Below are 18,482 nucleotides of genomic sequence, written 5' to 3'. Positions count from 1 at the left end.
TCTCTTCAAATATCAATGCTGCAGCTTTGAAATATGAAGTGAACAAATTATTGGTGTCGAGCAAAGAGTAGAAAATAAAAATTCCCCGAATAAGATAACAAAGAGGAAATATGCTACAGAAGCTGGAATTATCAGTTGTCTGAGCGGGAATATTACAGGATCCGGTCAATAAAATATGAGTAAATGGCTATACATTTATTTAAGCCAGTATACGTATGCAGGCGATTATATAAGATGGATACATGCGTATAAATGTTTATTCTTCAAGGCAACAGCTGACTTGTGATTTATGAAAAGGAAAGATTTGATATTGCACTTAGTTAACGAATATTGCTCAGAAACTAAGAGCACCTTAATGAAAAAATCCTCCGAATTATCATTCGACTGAAGAGACAATACAACAGCTAACATTGACAGACATGTAATACTGAGTAACACATTGTAAGTTTCTATACACATACAAACTGTTATAAAAACAAATACCTCTTCGTATAAGAATACCCATCAGGATCATAGTTTACGCTCCAGTTAAGCTACCCCACGAGGAAAAATATTTAAATACAAGATGCATTTTTAGCAAAAGTTATAATTATACCCAATATAAACTTCCCTTCAGGTTACTTCTTTTGTTCTTTGTTTTTACATTCATAAAAAGTAATTTGGATGAAGCTGGAAATCATTTATAGGCCGGAGTGCATTTATAAGTCGCCAAATGGATACTTTGACGATTTATTCAAGCTTGTGAGATAAGGATATGTCCAAACACCATTGAAGAAATGTAAATACGAATCTTGGAAAACAGATATTATGCTAAAATTTGCCGTTTCAGAGAACCTAAGTGTAGGCTTCAGCTCCTCGATGAAAATTTAAATCATGATTTTACTGATTTCAATTTTAGGAATGGGTCTATTGAAGGGAATAAGGAACAAAAACACAGAATATAAGAACGGCGATTATGTGTGTGTTCTAACAGTGAATATGTTGCTCTTCTACCAAGGTTAATGCAGTAACGACCATTAAATCTTGCTCTTCACAGAGTTAACGTCTATTCTATACATGCATAAGGGAGGGAACAGAAGAACGTTATAAATAAATTCAAATAGTATAAAATTTCATATATACATGTTATTTCTACATCTAAGATATGCGGAAAAGAACTGAAACGGATGCTCCTAGCGGACTACCCGCTGCCCGAAGAAAACGAACAAAGGCAACTTCTCCAAACAATACCATAATTAGTCCCTTATAATCTAGAAAATGATCTGAATTACCACTGTTGTTTCATTACCTCTCAGCCACAAGAATAACACAGGCATTTGGATTTATAATATCTAAATGTATTTAAGTTCTGATTTGCGATATGTAATACATAAATAGATATTGATTAAAAATGGAGGAGAGGTGCCCAAGATCAAAAGTATGCAAATTAATTCATCTACCAGGAAGCTAGTTCATTTCCAGACTGTTTAATAAGCGGTAGATCTATGGTGCTGATAGAACAATTGAAGTGGGTACGCCAATTCTGGGGTAAAATGAAGATCGCGAGAAATATTTCGTTGGGAAACATCTTTTCCACACATCATCTGTATACAAAGTATGTGCAATAGTAATTACTTTTAAGATTGCTATTATCGATAGCGTAGGAATGGCTGTATGGTAAGTATCTTGCTTACCAGCCACATGGTTCCGGGTTCATTCCCACTGCGTGGCACTTTGGGCAAATGACTCCTACTATAGCTTCGGGCCGACCAAAGACTTGTGAGTGGATTTGGTAGACGGAAAATGAAATAAGCCCGTTGTATATATGTATATGTATATATATATATATATATGTGTGTGTGTGTGTGTGTGTGTGTGTGCGTGTGTGTGTGTGTGTGTTTGTGTGTCTGTGTTTGTCCCCCCAACATAGCTTGACAACCGATGCTGGTGTATTTACATCCCCGTAACTTAGCAGTTCGGCGAAGGAGACCGATAGAATAAGTACTAGACTTCCAAAGAATAAGTCCTGGAGTCGATTTGCTCAAGTAAAGGCGGTGCTCCAGTGTGGCCGCAGTCATATGACTGAAACAAGTAAAAGAGTATAACTTAAACACCTTTTATTATGTATCAAATTCTTTTGTTTTCACCTGGTTGCAAACGAACGTAAGAAGAAAAGTAAACGTTACAACTATAGTGACACGCTAAATAAAGTATATTTATGATGTGTCGGTGGGTCGATAAAGAAATATATTTTATCCTTTAACAACGTGCCATTTCTAGAGGAGGTAACCATATCTTATGAATCACGCGGCAAAAGTTGAAATGTACTATATCCGGAGATACGGACACCCGACAAGGACAACTCAGGTATAGTATACGACATAGCCTGTTACCTGGATGCGAATACATAATAGATGAAGCACAAAGCTGTACACTTTAGTATTTAATATACTCTTGCAGAAACGATCGACCTTTAATCGGAGCTATTGTGTGTAAATTCGATTCAAAGGGGTAGTTTTAAATTCAGAAATCGAACTTATATTCTTTGAAAAGATAAATTAAATTTCTGCCTCAAATTACAGTGGTACTGCATCCTCTTTTTTTGGAAGTTAAAAACCTGAAATATGTAATTATGGAAGTACTGATAAAATTCGAAATGGCTGATATTCGTGGCGTTTGCTAACATGAAACAATTACCATAAAGAACTGTTTATTACAAGCACGTGTAGTTTTGCGTATATCTTCTTGTGTGAATAGAAACAAACCATAGGTATGTATACCTATATACACACACACACGCACACACATATATATACTACTAATATGCACGGATGTACATACCAGCATAAAAATATATATATATTTGCGTGCGTGTGCGCGTGTGTGTGTGTGTGTGTGTGTGTGTGTGTGTGTGCATGTATGTATGTATTATGTATATTTGTGTTAGTCTGTGTATTACTGTATGCAGTCGGTTTTATATTAATACACACACACGCACACACACATATATATGTATATATATATATATATATATATATATATATATATATATATATATATATATATATATATATATATATATATGCTCTGTGTGCGTGTGACCATTTGTTTTCTCACACACAATAATGGCGTCTCTTTGTTTGACATACAATTATTGAAATGAACAGGCGATCTGCCAAGGGTCTAAAGATTCATAAAATTCTAATTACAAAGTAAATTAATTTTTAAAAGTCCGAACCTAATATCACGTAGAACTTTTTTTACACATTCACATACATACATATATATGTATGCATACTTATATACACAAATATCTACACATACGCACATGCGCTCATATACACGTGCGGGCACACTACCACAGGCACACATATGCATGCAGACAGACATATATCAACATATCAATGTATATATATATATATATATATATATATATACGCGCACACACATATATACATATGTATATATAGATATTTGTACATGTGTACATGCACATACATCTATATATACGTATGTGCACCGAAAAGCGTATGATATTTATGTGTGTGTGTTTCCTATATATGTAATTTCATTCTAGTACGTACTAATATATGTACTGTGTGTATAGAGAGGACGCTTTATCTGTTATGCTAATATACAAATTGTATATACATTAATTTCATTTTGAATAAATTCCTTTGTTAACAATAACTGCACAGTTTTATCAATGTACACAGTCAACCGAAAAGCCAAGCAATCACATTTATGAAAATACTTGTACATAATCACTTACACATGCTAGACAGATAGATTGATACCTCGTTATATTGACTGATTGTTTGATTGATAGACGTTTTATGTTGGGAATCTCAAATAAATTCTTTGTTGTTATAATTGAACGGTAAATATATATTCCAATTTTGCGAAATAAAATTTGGCAGAATTACCTTAAAAGTAAGATTCATAAAATAAAATAAACCTTTGTGACGTGAGAACGAGTGAGTTGTGATATTTATGTGGGACATTTTAGGAAGAAATAAGACAGGCGTTGAAGATTTTATGTTTCATATTCGGGACCTTTGAAACTTTATATTTTGAATATATTCACGTCAAAGCAACGTATTTTATATTAACAATTTTAATATCTCTTTCTTGCCAACATAAGCCAACATTTGTTTAATAGATTATTAACGATATTTTGCTTTTGTTGTTGTTATTTCAAATGAGGTTTTATTACTTGATGGACTTGATATTAGTTTCAACAGATCATTATTTTCATATTAATACGGCGATTATTATGTTCAACTATCATTTTTTTCTCTTTTTTTTTTTTTGTTACAGAAATATTTACGTTCCTTACAGAACGCGTTTACATTATGCATAGTTACACATTTATCAAGCGCGCTTGTCTGTCTGTATGAGGCACCATTGTGTGATTCTAATTTATCACAGTATACAACCTAGAGGTCACATGGTTTTATGAGTATATGTATATTTGACATGGAGTGGATTATTACTATACCATCAATTCCGTAAACTTGGAACATGCCTCCGACAATTAATATCTCACAGTTCGTAATGAACTATTTAAATGTGGTGACATATATTTATATAGCGTACAAACATTTAAATATTCGTGTCTTTGTAACATCTACCGATATATACAGATGTCTAGACATAATCATGAATGTTAAACTGAAAATTTCAGTGCGTATTTAGATATGACTGGCTTGTTGAACGCATACATATTTATTACCAGTTTAACCCTACAGTTTTCAAAAAGATCCTGAAGAAAATGTAAATATATTCGCAACAAATTCGTGTATACAATATTAAATAAAAACTATTTCTGTCAAATGGTGTTGATTTTCAATAGCTAATAATACCTTTAAAATGGCGCAATCTTAAACCCAGATCAGCCTGGAGCACGTGGATCTATGGCCAGTGACTCTCCCGAAGTGTAGTACGGTAATGTGAAGGTGACTTTGTTTATATTTTTAAGAAAAGTTTTCTTCCAAATAATCAGTGACGGAGTTTCGAGTTTCATCCAGTTTGCTAACACAAAGTAGTAAAGGGTTGCTCCATATTTGTGCTATAGCATGGTTATTGCATTTCTGCAAGTACTTTTTCGTCCACCGTATCACGCGATATTCTTGCTAACCTCGTAACTTACGGAGATCAAGAACAAACATTTCCAGTTTTTCTAAATATGATCCACTTCTCCTAGATTCTTCTTTTTCCTAATGCACTAAACTATTATTAATGCGCTCCTACAGGCTGAACGTAGCCAACTCGTATTGGAATACATGTATCTCACCCCAATTGCGATTTTTTTTTTTCAAAACCTGTTGTATCATGCACTGAAATAGAGCAACACGTTCAACGTTCCTTATAGCTTCACCAGAAATATTGCTAACTGCTTTAGTCCTCACCGATTACTTTGAGCAAATACATATTTCCTCTTTCGTTTTCTAGGATTAGTCTCACCCAGGTAACCGACCAATAGCCATGCTATAGCGCAAATACTTAGCAATCCTTAACTACATTCTGTTAGCTAACTGGAACCAACTCGAAATTCCGCCACTGATTTCTATTGGGAGAAAACTTTTTCTTAGAAACAGAATCAAAGTCAACTTCACATTGATTTAATACACTTCGGGACAGTCACTGGCCATAGATCCACGTGTTCAAGGCTGATTTGGGTTTAAATATCATTAACAACACGCACCTGCACAGATGTAGACTGAGAAGACATATATATATTCCTATAGCCGGATAAATAGGAATGGAAGCTCGTTATACGTTTTCCATTTTATTGACAGCCATAAGATGGCTTTCAAAGTATACTTGTCAAGAAGTAACGGTTAATCTAAATTCAACTGACTAACCGCTAACATAGAACGTTGAAATATAAAAATAAATTTCAAAATTTACTAGATGTTCTAATGATGGTGTCAGATTTTGTAATTGTGTAAATGCCTATATGGAATAATACGTGATGGCATCACTTTACTTATGTCGTTATTTGTTCTATATAAAATACTTTCGAAAATACCAGATATCTCAAAAGAGTCGATATTTATATGTCATAGTGAGTGCAGAACACGTTATTCTCAGTCAAGAAAATAACGTATATTCTACGCAAATTTCAAATATAAATGCCTTACGCGCAGTAGACTTAATGTTTCCATCCAAATTTCAATTTCTGTGTCACGTATTCTAGTTATAGATTCATATATCTAACTGAATAATATATTTTGCTTGTAAAAACACGATATGAAGGCTTCTCACTAAGATACAGCTAGTATAGATAGTCTCAACTCAATAATGCGGGAGGCAAACACAAATCGATTTACTCTGTGCATGTCTAAAACGTTTTCAGATATATGCATAGCATTAGCACTTACTTGGATTAGTTATATTTACTTAGAGGAAGTTATATTATTCACTACATTTAGTAAACTAATATAAAATAGAGCTTTCAGACATTTATAACTTGTGCATTAAAACATTACTGGACATTTTAATGTTATAGTAGCAAAGGTTAAATATATACACATACGTTTTTGTTTTCCATTTTCGCACAAATGTACATCATTATGAAGTTAAAGCCCCGTGAGTACCATAATTCTTTCCTATTTTGTAAAACGTGACTCCATTTATTCAATCATAAATTTAATGCTCATTTCCAGAAATGTTTAACATAGAATATGACAGGTGTCTTCAGAATCTGTGGTACATGGTTAAGTTGTATAAAATTTTATTGTATTCTAGACGAGATATAAAATCATGTCGAAAAAATATCAAACATACAGAGAAACTTGTATCTGTGATACAAGTACTAGTTAGACGTTTATATTTAGCTAACAATTCATATTTTAACATACAATATTATGATAGACTAAACCAAGCAAAGGCGACATTATATCAACAATCAATAATTCTCCTAGACAAGAATGAATAGTTTCATTATGTTTCACAGTTGTTCAATTATCCAAATAATAATTTCGATATCATTTCCTCCTTGAGTGAAACGAAAAATTAAATTACCGTTTGAAATATCTTTCATATGGTCTTATAATAATAACAGGAAACGTAAACAAAAGGAAAACAAAAATATATTTCTTTTTTGAATTGTTCCGTGTTTATTTTCTTGTTGTCAACATCCAATCAAGTTGAGGTGATATTGCTGTCTTCGAAAGTTTATATGTAATATTCAAAAGTCAAATAGTTGCTACATTCTTCGTAGCTTCAGATAAAAAACAAACGTGATATTCATTTGCATTTATTTATGAACTCATTTACGTTCACTTTCAAATAACATTGAAATCCTCCATCGTACATTTATTTGGTGACGACTTGCTGGGGCAGCCTGCTGGAGCCTAGCAGCAGGTATAAAAAGGAGAATTTGACAAGACAATCAGTCGGACGCTGACACTCGTTGATGCTGCATCGAAGAGGCCAGGGAATAGAAGAAAGAAGACATGCACCCAACACCAGAGCTGAAGACACCTCCGAAAGGGGGTGGCCCCGCCACGTCAAAGTGGTAGAGGAGTATGGGGGGGGGGAAACCGGACGTGGTTCCTCCTGATGATGTCTTCAGCTAACTGGATCCTATAAAGGAGCTGTTGTGGTAGCAGACCACGAAACATGGTTGAAATGCCTCCTGCTCTCAGTAGGCCGAATAGGTCTTCTCCCTGCCGTTAAGACACCTTAACCATATAATAGTCCTTGCTGTTACCGAATTAGTTTGTTCCTGGTTTCCTTTTCGAGTAGTTATCGTTTATCGGTGTTGATTGTAAAAATATTTGTATAAGTCGGGCCCTTGCCATCGAACCATAGTATTATACTTTCCTTTTTGTAATGATAAACTTTCCTTGCATTCGTTACTTGCAACACTTCGTTAGTTTTATATTGTGTCCAAAATATTCTTAACATTCTTCTGTATGTCCATATTTCAAAAGCGTTTTCTACATCATATAGAATGTTCGTGCTTGGTTATATTCTAGCATTACATATCCGAGTGAATGATATGTAACATTTACAAAGATTTTATACTTGCTTGCATGTATGTGTGTATCTGTGCATGTATGTATGTATATATATATATATATACAGAGAGATAGATAGATAGATAGATAGATAGATAGATAGATAGATAGATAGATAATTATATGTATGTGCGCGTGTGTGCGTGTGTGTGTATCTCTCTCTCTCTATCTATCTATCTCTTTTTCTCTCTCTCCCTCTCTCTCTTTCTCTCTCTCTCTCTCTCTCTCTCTCTCTCTCTCTCTCTCTCTCTATATATATATATATATATATATATATATATATATATATGTTTGTATGTATGTATGCATGTATGTATGTGTGTATATTTGTCTGTGTATCTGTATTTGTCCCCTCAGCATCGCTTGACAACAGACACTGGTGCGTTTACGTCTCCGTAAATTAGCAGTTCGGCAAAAGTAACCGATTGAATAATTACTAGGCTTACAAAGAATGTGTCCAGGGGTCGATTTGCTCGACTAAAGGTGGTGCTCCAGCATGGTCATAGTAAAATAAGTGAAAAAAATAAAAGAAAAGAATATATGATCTCACCACACTCCACATCCACACCCCAGCGCCATACTCCAAATCCACAAGACCCACCTCCACACCCGCATATCCACACCCACCCTCACCACCACACCAAACCACACCACCACACCACATCACACCACACCACACCACCTCACAACACCATTCTACACACACTAGCACATACCACTTCACAGCACCCATACACCGCACCATCATATGCACACACAGACCATTATCCACACACCCACACTTTACAAACGCACACACTTACGCACACATTCACACATCAAAGTTACTACCCCTATCTACACGCACACACATTGTGACATACACGCACGCACGCTCACCTTCGTTTTAGCATCCTCTCCTTCTTTTTTCTCTTCCTTTTTTAATTCTCTCTGTTTATTTTCTCTTATTCCTTTCCGTCGAAGAGAATAGGTTTGAAATGTAACACCTTTCTCACACACCCGAGCGTCAAACTAATATACTAATACACAAGGGCTTTACCGTTGATTCAGTAACACTGTGCATAAATTCTGTATTTGGAATGACCAATTTCAAGGACTGTTGGATTTTATTCATAGGGTATTGGAATCTTAATAATGGATTTAGAAAGGCAATGATCAATCTTAAAGACTATCGGATTTTACTCACAAGGTATTGGAATCTTTTATGTATACCATTCTGCCTAAGTAATGGATTTACAAATACATTATCCGTACATTCGCTCTCTATTTTCTATCTTATCTAAACTAACTCTTGCTTAACCATCCTCTCACCGTCTCCGGCGAAGGGTTACAACAAATATCCTGGAAACAGCTGTAAAACATTCCATTAATGTTCTATATTATACACAACCTTGGTTTTTTTTTATCTCATTACGAAATCCTTATATTCTATCTATCTATCTCTCTATCTCTCTATCTATCTAGTCCATGTTTGGTGGACATTTCGACATTTATTTTTCTCCCTGTCTGCCAAACATGGGTGGTGGTGGTACCGCGGTGCTTTTTCGGAAGAGTCTGAACCTAAAAGTAAGGCCAATATTCCTAGACCCGGAGGGTAGGCTGGTTGTCTTGGACGTCGATAGCACAAACGGGTGTGCTTTCCGTCTGGTGGCAGTGTATGCACCGTCCTTAACGGGTCGGGCGGATTTCCTTAGACGTCTAGAGGTTTTCCTGGGAACGTCACGACCTTTACTGTTAGTAGGGGACTGGAACGCTACCTTGGACACGCATATAGACTATGTGGGAGTGGATAGGAGTAGAAGGGGATGTAAGTGCCTCAAAGACCTGCTCAGACGTTTCCATTTGTCTGACAGGTTCCGACTCGACCATCCGAACGTGCCAACGTGGACTTGGACAAACCGCGTCGGATCGTCGAGATCGTATCTAGATAGAGTTCTATGTAGGACAGCGGATAGAGATAGTGTAGGATGTCCACAATTTAAAATAGTCAGCTACACAGATCACAAGTTTGTGACGTGTACGCTCGACTTAGATAAGACACATAGGCAGGGTCCCGGTTACTGGAAACTGAACGCTTCGCTCTTAGCGCGGCAGGTTTACAGGAACCGGATTAACGAATTAATTAAGAGGGCGTTAACAGGAGCCATCGTTAACAACCGCTGGTGGTTTGCCCTGAAAATGGCAATCAAATCGGAATCTATTAGGTTTAGTAAAGAACTAGCGATAGATCGAAATAGAGTAGAGGGAGACTTAGTTAAGAAACTAGAAGAGGCACTTACAACTGGCAGCGCAACCAACGTTTTGGCTGCGAGGATGGCCCTCGACCAACACCTCAACGCCAAACACGAAGGTTGCGTCGTCAGAGCTAAAATGCGTGCCTTAAGGAACGAAGGGATCGAAGCTGCGCGAGAAGCCCGGGTGGCGGAGGCGCAACGCGGTAACAGAGCCACCATTCGGTCTCTAATCGATGAACAGGGATGTAGTCTGCTCGAACCCGAAAGGATGTGTGGGGCCTTTCAACAGCACTTTGCTCGACTGTTCGGTGCGAGCGGTGAGTCGGAACGCAGGATGGAGTTCACTGCCTACCTGACCGGCCTGCCGCGGCTCTCGGCGGGAGAGGCAGAGTGTTGTGAGGGTCCCATCACAGCTGCTGAAGTAAGGGATGCTATGGCGGGCTGCGCGAGGGATAAGTCACCTGGATTGGATGGTCTACCCTACGAGCTGTATTGTCAAATGCCAGACTTGTTTGGCGACCTCTTGGCATCAGTCTACTGCAACTGGCAACAAAACGGGAGAATTCCCGGTTTCGTGAGCCGTGGTGCAGTGACATTGCTGAAGAAAGACCCAAACAAGGGGAATTTTATAGATAATTTCAGGCCCATCACTCTGCTCAACGCAGACTTGAAAATTTTGGCCAAAGTAATAGCCGAGAGGTTGGCGCTTGTCATCGATAAACTGGTCGACAGGGCGCAAACATGCGCCGTGCCGGGCAGAAGTATCCATGACAACCTCCACCTCATGCGCTACATCATGGACAGGGTAGTTAAGGATCCTGGCATGGGTGGGGCGCTGATCAATTTAGATCAATCTAAAGCCTTCGATAGGGTCGACCATCGATACCTAGCGGCCGTCCTCAGGGCAGCTGGCTTTGGTCCCGTCTTCCGCGGTTGGATCGCTGCCTTGTATAGCGGCATCCGATCGGTAATACGGGTAAACGGTCACCTGTCAAAACCGTTCGACATCACGCGTTCGGTCCATCAGGGATGTCCCTTGTCGGCGCTTCTGTATGTATTGACGATCGAACCACTACTGCGGAAGCTGGCGACACTGAGGGGTATCCCACGAGAGCTGGGTTGCGGGACGAGCGTGTCTGCATATGCGGACGATGTCACCGTCATAGTGTCGAGCGAAAAGCACGTCGAGATGCTAGGCGAGACACTTAAAGAATACGAAACGGTGACAGGAGCAAAAATTAACCCAGAAAAGTCAGTGGGTTTGTTACTCGGCACCTGGAGAAGCAAGCCCATACCGTCCATCAGTGACTCCGTAGTGGGACGCTGGACGGACGGACCGGTTAAACTGCTCGGGGTCTGGTTCAGTCCGGACCTCCAAATGGATAAGAACTGGGACGAGATCACCAGTAGAGTGATCAAACTCAGCCAAACATGGGCTGAGAGAAAGTTATCTCTAAAAGGCCGGGCGGAGGTGGCTAATGTGTATATCGCATCAGTCATCGATTACCGCCTGACCGTCGTGCCTTGTCCCGATGCCACCATCACGAAACTAGAACGCATACTTTTCCGCTTTCTGTGGAAGGGTGGCGTTCCGATGGTGAGGCGATCCATTTGCTGTCAACAACCGTTACGTGGAGGACTGGGGATGCCGTGGTTAATGATGCGCAGACATGCGCTGAGACTGCGGCATCTCTGGAACTTCATTGACGACGGTGAACAGGTGTGGGCGCCGTTTGTGAGGCACGCCTTCCCGCAGCTCGTCTCACTCACCGAACTGCAAACATGGATCAGGAAGAGACCGAAACTGGGCGAATGGCACCGCGAGTGTCGCCAAGCTCTACAACAGCTCTGCCGTCCGGGATCAAACTTGTGCAACTTCCAAACGACCAATGCGTTCTATAGAGGACTAGTGGAGGGGAGGTCTGACGACACTCTCGGGGCAAACCTGGGTGTCGACGAGAAATTCTTAACCCGCCTTTTCAAGACGACGTTCGGGCCGGGGCCAATGGATAATTTCCAGAGATCCCTGGCTTGGCAATGCTATCGAGACGCACTACCAGTTCGAGAGAAGATCTACAGACACGGTTCGAAAACCACCGGACCGACCTGCCCGAGATGCGGTCAGAGCGACGAAACCGTTCTGCACGCACTCGTGCAGTGTCCAGATATTTCAGAGCTGTGGACCTTCGTCGAACGGCTGTTGTCGCGTGTGGGACGAGCCCACTTATCAGCCGAGTCTATCGTGAATATTGTTCCGCCACCTTCCTTTAAACGGGAAGGAAAAACGGTTTTTGTTACACTGATAGCTATGGCAAAAGAATGCGTGTGGTGGACGCGTTTGAAAGGTCTACAAACAAACACTTTCCTCTCTGGTCAGTCCCTCGTCAACTTTTTCAAGTACCACTTGAAAAGGAGGATGAGGATAGAGAGGAAAGTGTTGTCGAATGAAAGTTTCAATAAAAAATGGGTAAATGTGGCATGAATGGTAAGAATGAAAGACGACACCATTTTAAGCATAGACTTGTAACAAAAAGAGACAAAAAGAGAGAAGGTACTTACTTTCATGTACCTTTAAAAAAAAAAGCCTGAGGTGACCGTGGTCTTTTCCGTAGGCTTTTCTCTCCACGGATAAACCTAATCTGTTCCCCGTTTTTTACATCGACTGTGATACACGATCCCTATTGATCGCCCCCTCCCACGTTTTTTTTTTTTTTTTTTTTTCTTCCCGCGATCCCTTTTGATCCAAATTATCCCCCCCCCCCAAAAGCTCTACTTTGTAATTTGTCCATTTTCTGTATTTAGCCCTGTGTGGCTATAATAAAAAGATATCTATCTATCTATATATATATATATATATATTGTACCTTGATGTTAAAGCATTTGACATGTTTTCATAGCTTCGGTGTCCATACAAGAATGAATTTAGTACTGTGATCAATTTTTCATCTGTTGTGACCCCTATACTTTGACACTTGTATTTTTGCAATTATTACTAAACACTCTGATATAAAATAAAAACAGAAAAATGAATAGAAATGAAATTGTTGTATCTCTATTATGCACGGTTTGCAAATTTGTAATTTGGCAAGGCCTGGAATGTTTTGTTCGTCTTGAACTTGGAGTAAAGCGAAAATAGTGAAAATAAACACAAATTTCTATTATGTATTGATCTAAGGCTTAACGTCTTGCTCACCCCCAAACATTGACTTGGTAGAATATATTAATTTCTATGAAATCATAATTTCGTTTCTTGTTATTTAGCAACTCCCAGCTTTCTTACCCAATAAAATATTTAGGAAATGACAGTGAACATCATGCAGCCATTGTTGTCGTCTCCAAGCAAAACTAGTCATATCACTTTGAACATAACCTTTTCTGCGAGAGTGATAAATATGGTGCTTTTAGCAGCCACAACACACAATCTGTGCACTTATCTCCTCAATAATCAGTCATTGAAAATAGAGATCATTTCCGCTCTATAGGAATATTATTTGAAGCAAATAAGTTGATATGAATGAATCTTAATTCATAGTTTCCTACTTCAGGTCCCTCTCTATGACTGTCAGTCAATGTGTTACGCGCGTGTGTGTATCTGCGCCTGTGTGTGTATGTGTGTGCGTGCGTGCGTGTATATTTCGCTCTTTGATGGATTGTGCTTTTAATCAAAAATTGCAATTAAGTATACGTCATTAATGAGTGTGTATAATATAATTTAATGATGATTATGCAAGCAACATCTAAGTTTAATCAACCTACTCTGCGCGTTTTACATTTGTGCTGGAGATATCAGGAAATTGTTAGGACGGTAATCATGAGCGGAATGACTTTCAGAAAAGTAAAATCGTTATTTTGCAAAGAGAAAATTCCAATTATTAAAATCTAACATCGAAACGGCAGTATCATATCGTTCGTCGATGGATTATTTCTATTGTCAGGTTATAGATCTGTACCCGTCTAGAATACGATAGTTTCAATATGACCTCATAGAACTGTTACTAATCTTCGAATCGTATTGAAATATATTTGATTCTGGCATAAAAAAAGTTATACCTGGTTTGTATCGCACTATTCTCTTAATGTAAAGACCAGCATAGACAAGGTATTTCTTATGTTAGATGTTACGCACTTCCGATTAGCAGTTTTTTCAACAAGCATACACTTCAAGTTTCCTTCACTTGCAGATCCAACACGAAGTTCATCTTCTCCAGCAAGATCTCGCGTAGCAGTGAAGCCAGTTATTCTTGTTGAGTTAAAACAACTTCCCCGGTTAAGTGTCACTGTAATGTGAAGGCCACTGTGCATGATGCAGAAGTCTAGTCTGAACGGTACGCATTCAGCACACTGTGTGTAGGGTGACCACCTGTAAGTTGAGCAGGAAATCATATAACATTGTTGGTTAATAGGATCATCATAAAATATGTTAAATATGTGGGTGTGTCTGTATTTCCGCGCGTGGAAGCGTGAGTACTTTATTTTCTTTTAAATTGTATGAAATATTTTTAGAAGATTACAGCTGGTTTCTCACAGAAACATCATCGTTGGAAGTTGGTTAAAATGCCATATAAATATGGCATTTTGTTCTCTAGAAACATTCTGCACATTTTACTCTTTGTTAACGAATTCTATACGTAAAAGGAATTTTAGCTGGTTACGAGATTGTCACGGGTTTAATAACATTGCTAAGTGCTATAAAATTATATTGAATTTCTGATGAACATAGAGAAAGAGCGAAATGGATCCATGTATTGATATATTTTGATTACACTGGCTTTAGAAGAATTATTAAATTCTTCTAAAGTTGTTGAGCTTCATGACAAGCAGACGTTTCATCTGACTATTGCACCATTATTATGATTGACCGTTGACTGAACACTATTCAATTTTTTTTCTCCGTGTTTTTCTCCTTGTCTCCGTATTCTTTCTGTTGAAGAGCGTAGCTCGAAACGTCAAAGACTTTCCGTATTCCCGAGCGTCATACTAATATATACTTTTGTTATTTACACCACCTGTCCTCGTCTGTTGTTATTATTTGTATATTCTCCCATATATATTCCACATATATAACGTTTACCTGACAAGGTAAGAAAAAATAATTTCGTATCTGACATTGAAAAAGCATTCTTAAAATTAAGACGGAGGTTGGGATAATACAAGATAAACAACTCGAACATACGTAACCGAAACAACAACAACAATAGCAATAACAATGTTAATGTTAATGACAACAATAGCAATAACAATGTTAATGTTAATGACAACAATAGTGGGAAATGTGTGCCTCATGAATTGTCCGAAAGCAACCGCAAGTCCCGAGTTGACATCTGCTCTTCTCTCCATTCTCGCGAACTCATTTCACCCTTTTTGGATAGACTTGTGACTGGTGCTGAAAAATGGATCTTCTATCGAAAGGAGTGGCTGTGTGGTAAGTAACATGCTTACCAACGACATGGTTCCAGGTTCAGTCCCACTGCGTGGCACTTCCAGCAAGTGTCTTCTACTATAGCCTCGGACCGACCAAAGCCTTGTGAGTGGATTTGGTAGACGGAAGCTGAAAGAAGCCCATCGTATATATCTATATATATATGTATGTGTGTTTGTGTGTCTGTGCTTGTCCCCCCACCAACATCGCTTGACAACTGATGCTGGTGTGTTTACATCACTGTAACCTAGAGGTTCGGCAAAATAATCGATAGAATAAGTACTAAGCCTACAAAGAATAAGTCCTGGTGTCGATTTGGTCGACTAATGGTAGTGCTCCAGCATGGCCGCAGTCAAATGACTGAAACAAGTAAAAGAGTCGTAAACAGGGGTTTGGTAAAAGGGAAAAGCTCAACCACAACTGAGAAGGGAACTTCATGGGAAAAAGGTTCTTCTCTCTATCTGGTGGGATTGCAAAGGAGTAATTCACTTTGAATTGTTACAACCTAATACAACAATCAATGCTCAAGTCTACTGTCAGCAATTAGAGCGCTTGAGCCAAGCTTTGAAGTAAAAATGTCTCGCTTCAATGACTCGAATAGGAGTGATATTTTATCAGGACAATGTGCGACCCCACACTGCAAAGATCACATCAGAGAAGATCGAAGTGCTGGGTTGGGAAAAATTCCTCATCTATCTTATTCTCCCGACCTTGATCCTTCAGACAACCGTTTGTTTCGAGGTTTACAGAATCATTTGGGGGGTGGGGGGGGGCATACATTTCACAAACCACGAGGAGGTCGAAAGTGACATTTCAGGGTTCTTCGCTTTGAAACCAAAAGAGCTTTACAATGATGGGATTAAAAAGCTTGTAAATAGATAGAGGGAAGTCATAGATAATCAGGGAAAGTACATTGATGATTAAATTTCAATTAAATATAACATTTGATCACTTGTTTTCTTTATTCAAAATTCGGACAGACCTTATGGGATGACCTGATAGCAGATAAACTTAGGATATAGCGATACCGCAATACTCACAATTTATACATAGTCCTGGTAGATTTGTTAGGACGCTCTTATATAGACGTAAATATAAATATATATAATTAGCTAAATTGTTATGTAAGTAGACACATAGACATGCAGATAGATACTACATGGATAAGTAGGTAGATAGTACATAGGTAATAAGAGCAAACAAGCACATACACACATATACATACACAAAAGTAGACTGAAACACAGGACAATATATATACACGCGCACATTTCGTGCACACACAAATACATACACCCGTAGAAACATGGATATGTAGAATAAATACGTAAGTAAATGAGTGGAAATCGAACCAGTGTTGTGTTAATTAATAAGGCATTAAAAATGAATGACTCTCCCCAGATACAGTAATATATATATATATATATATATATATATATATATATATATATATATATATATATATATGTATATATATATATATATATATATATATATATATATATATACATATATATATATATATTTATATATATATATATATATATATATATATATATATACATATATATACACATATATATATACATATATATACACATATATATATATATATATATATATATATATATATATATATATATATATATATATATATATATATATATATATATACATATACATATATATATATATACATATATATATATATATATATATATATATATATATATATATATATATATATATATATATATATATATATATATATATATATATATATATATATATAAACATATGTACAGCTAAAGTCAGTTGGGGTATTTCCAGAGAAGCCTTCAACCCGATTACTAGGCCATTAACACTGTCGGAATCCAAGCAAAGGCCGGAATACTGCTGGTGCAGAAAATCCAACTTTTAGGACGATTATACTGTCATATGATTTGGCGAAGATAGCCGAATGCAATGTGTTACCAAAAAAGGAAAATGCATTCCCGTCGTTAATGCATATATGAATTCCTGGACAGTCTTTGTTTTGTATGGCAACGTATGGATTTTGCAACCCTATTATGCCACAATGCCTTGATTGTATTTTGGACAACTTGCAATGCGTCTTTAAAGATTCTCAATGAACTATGGAACAACTACCCCATCTTGTTGCTGGTTGCAGTTTAAACACTTTACTGCTGTTTTTCTTCAGTTAGTATTTCGTAGCTACACCTTGTCGTCGACCGCTAAAGTTTATGCGTCGAAATGTGACATAATTAGATACACCCGAGTCTAAGGGAAGCTACAATTAATAGTTTAGTTATTCTCATGTAAACAATAAACAACCAAATGATTCTATTCAAGATTTTAGCAACATATGCTAGAGTATACAATTCTGATTCTCAACGGTTGTCATAAGGAATTGCTTATATTTTAAAGAGATCAATACGGAATTTAATATCATAGTTTTATGTATGTATGAATGTATATATGTATGTGTTGTGTCTACGCCCCCAATCGAAGAAGTTGAACCTCCCAAGACATATAGATAGGGGTAGTCTGACCGTGGTAAGGAGTTGGTAGAGCCGTTGAGTAACTATTGAGTAGCAGTTGAATAGAGATCATCCGAAGGTGTTAGATAGCAGAAGTTTGAGACATAACGGTATGTATGTCAGTTCTTTTCTGCTTTTAATTATTTGAATTCTTCCTTTGAAGAAGGAGCTGGATTCTAACGAAGTTCAATGGATTTGATGTAGATAATGGAAACAATGTCGCATTTTAAACCTGATAAAAATGTTGCAAAGTTTTACTTACAGATTGTATTTGTAATGC

Source organism: Octopus bimaculoides, chromosome 1 (assembly GCF_046866305.1).
Source record: "Octopus bimaculoides isolate indiv1 chromosome 1, ASM4686630v1, whole genome shotgun sequence".
In the NCBI taxonomy this organism is placed as follows: Eukaryota; Metazoa; Mollusca; class Cephalopoda; order Octopoda; family Octopodidae; genus Octopus; species Octopus bimaculoides.
Note: the sequence above shows the minus strand (reverse complement) of the source record.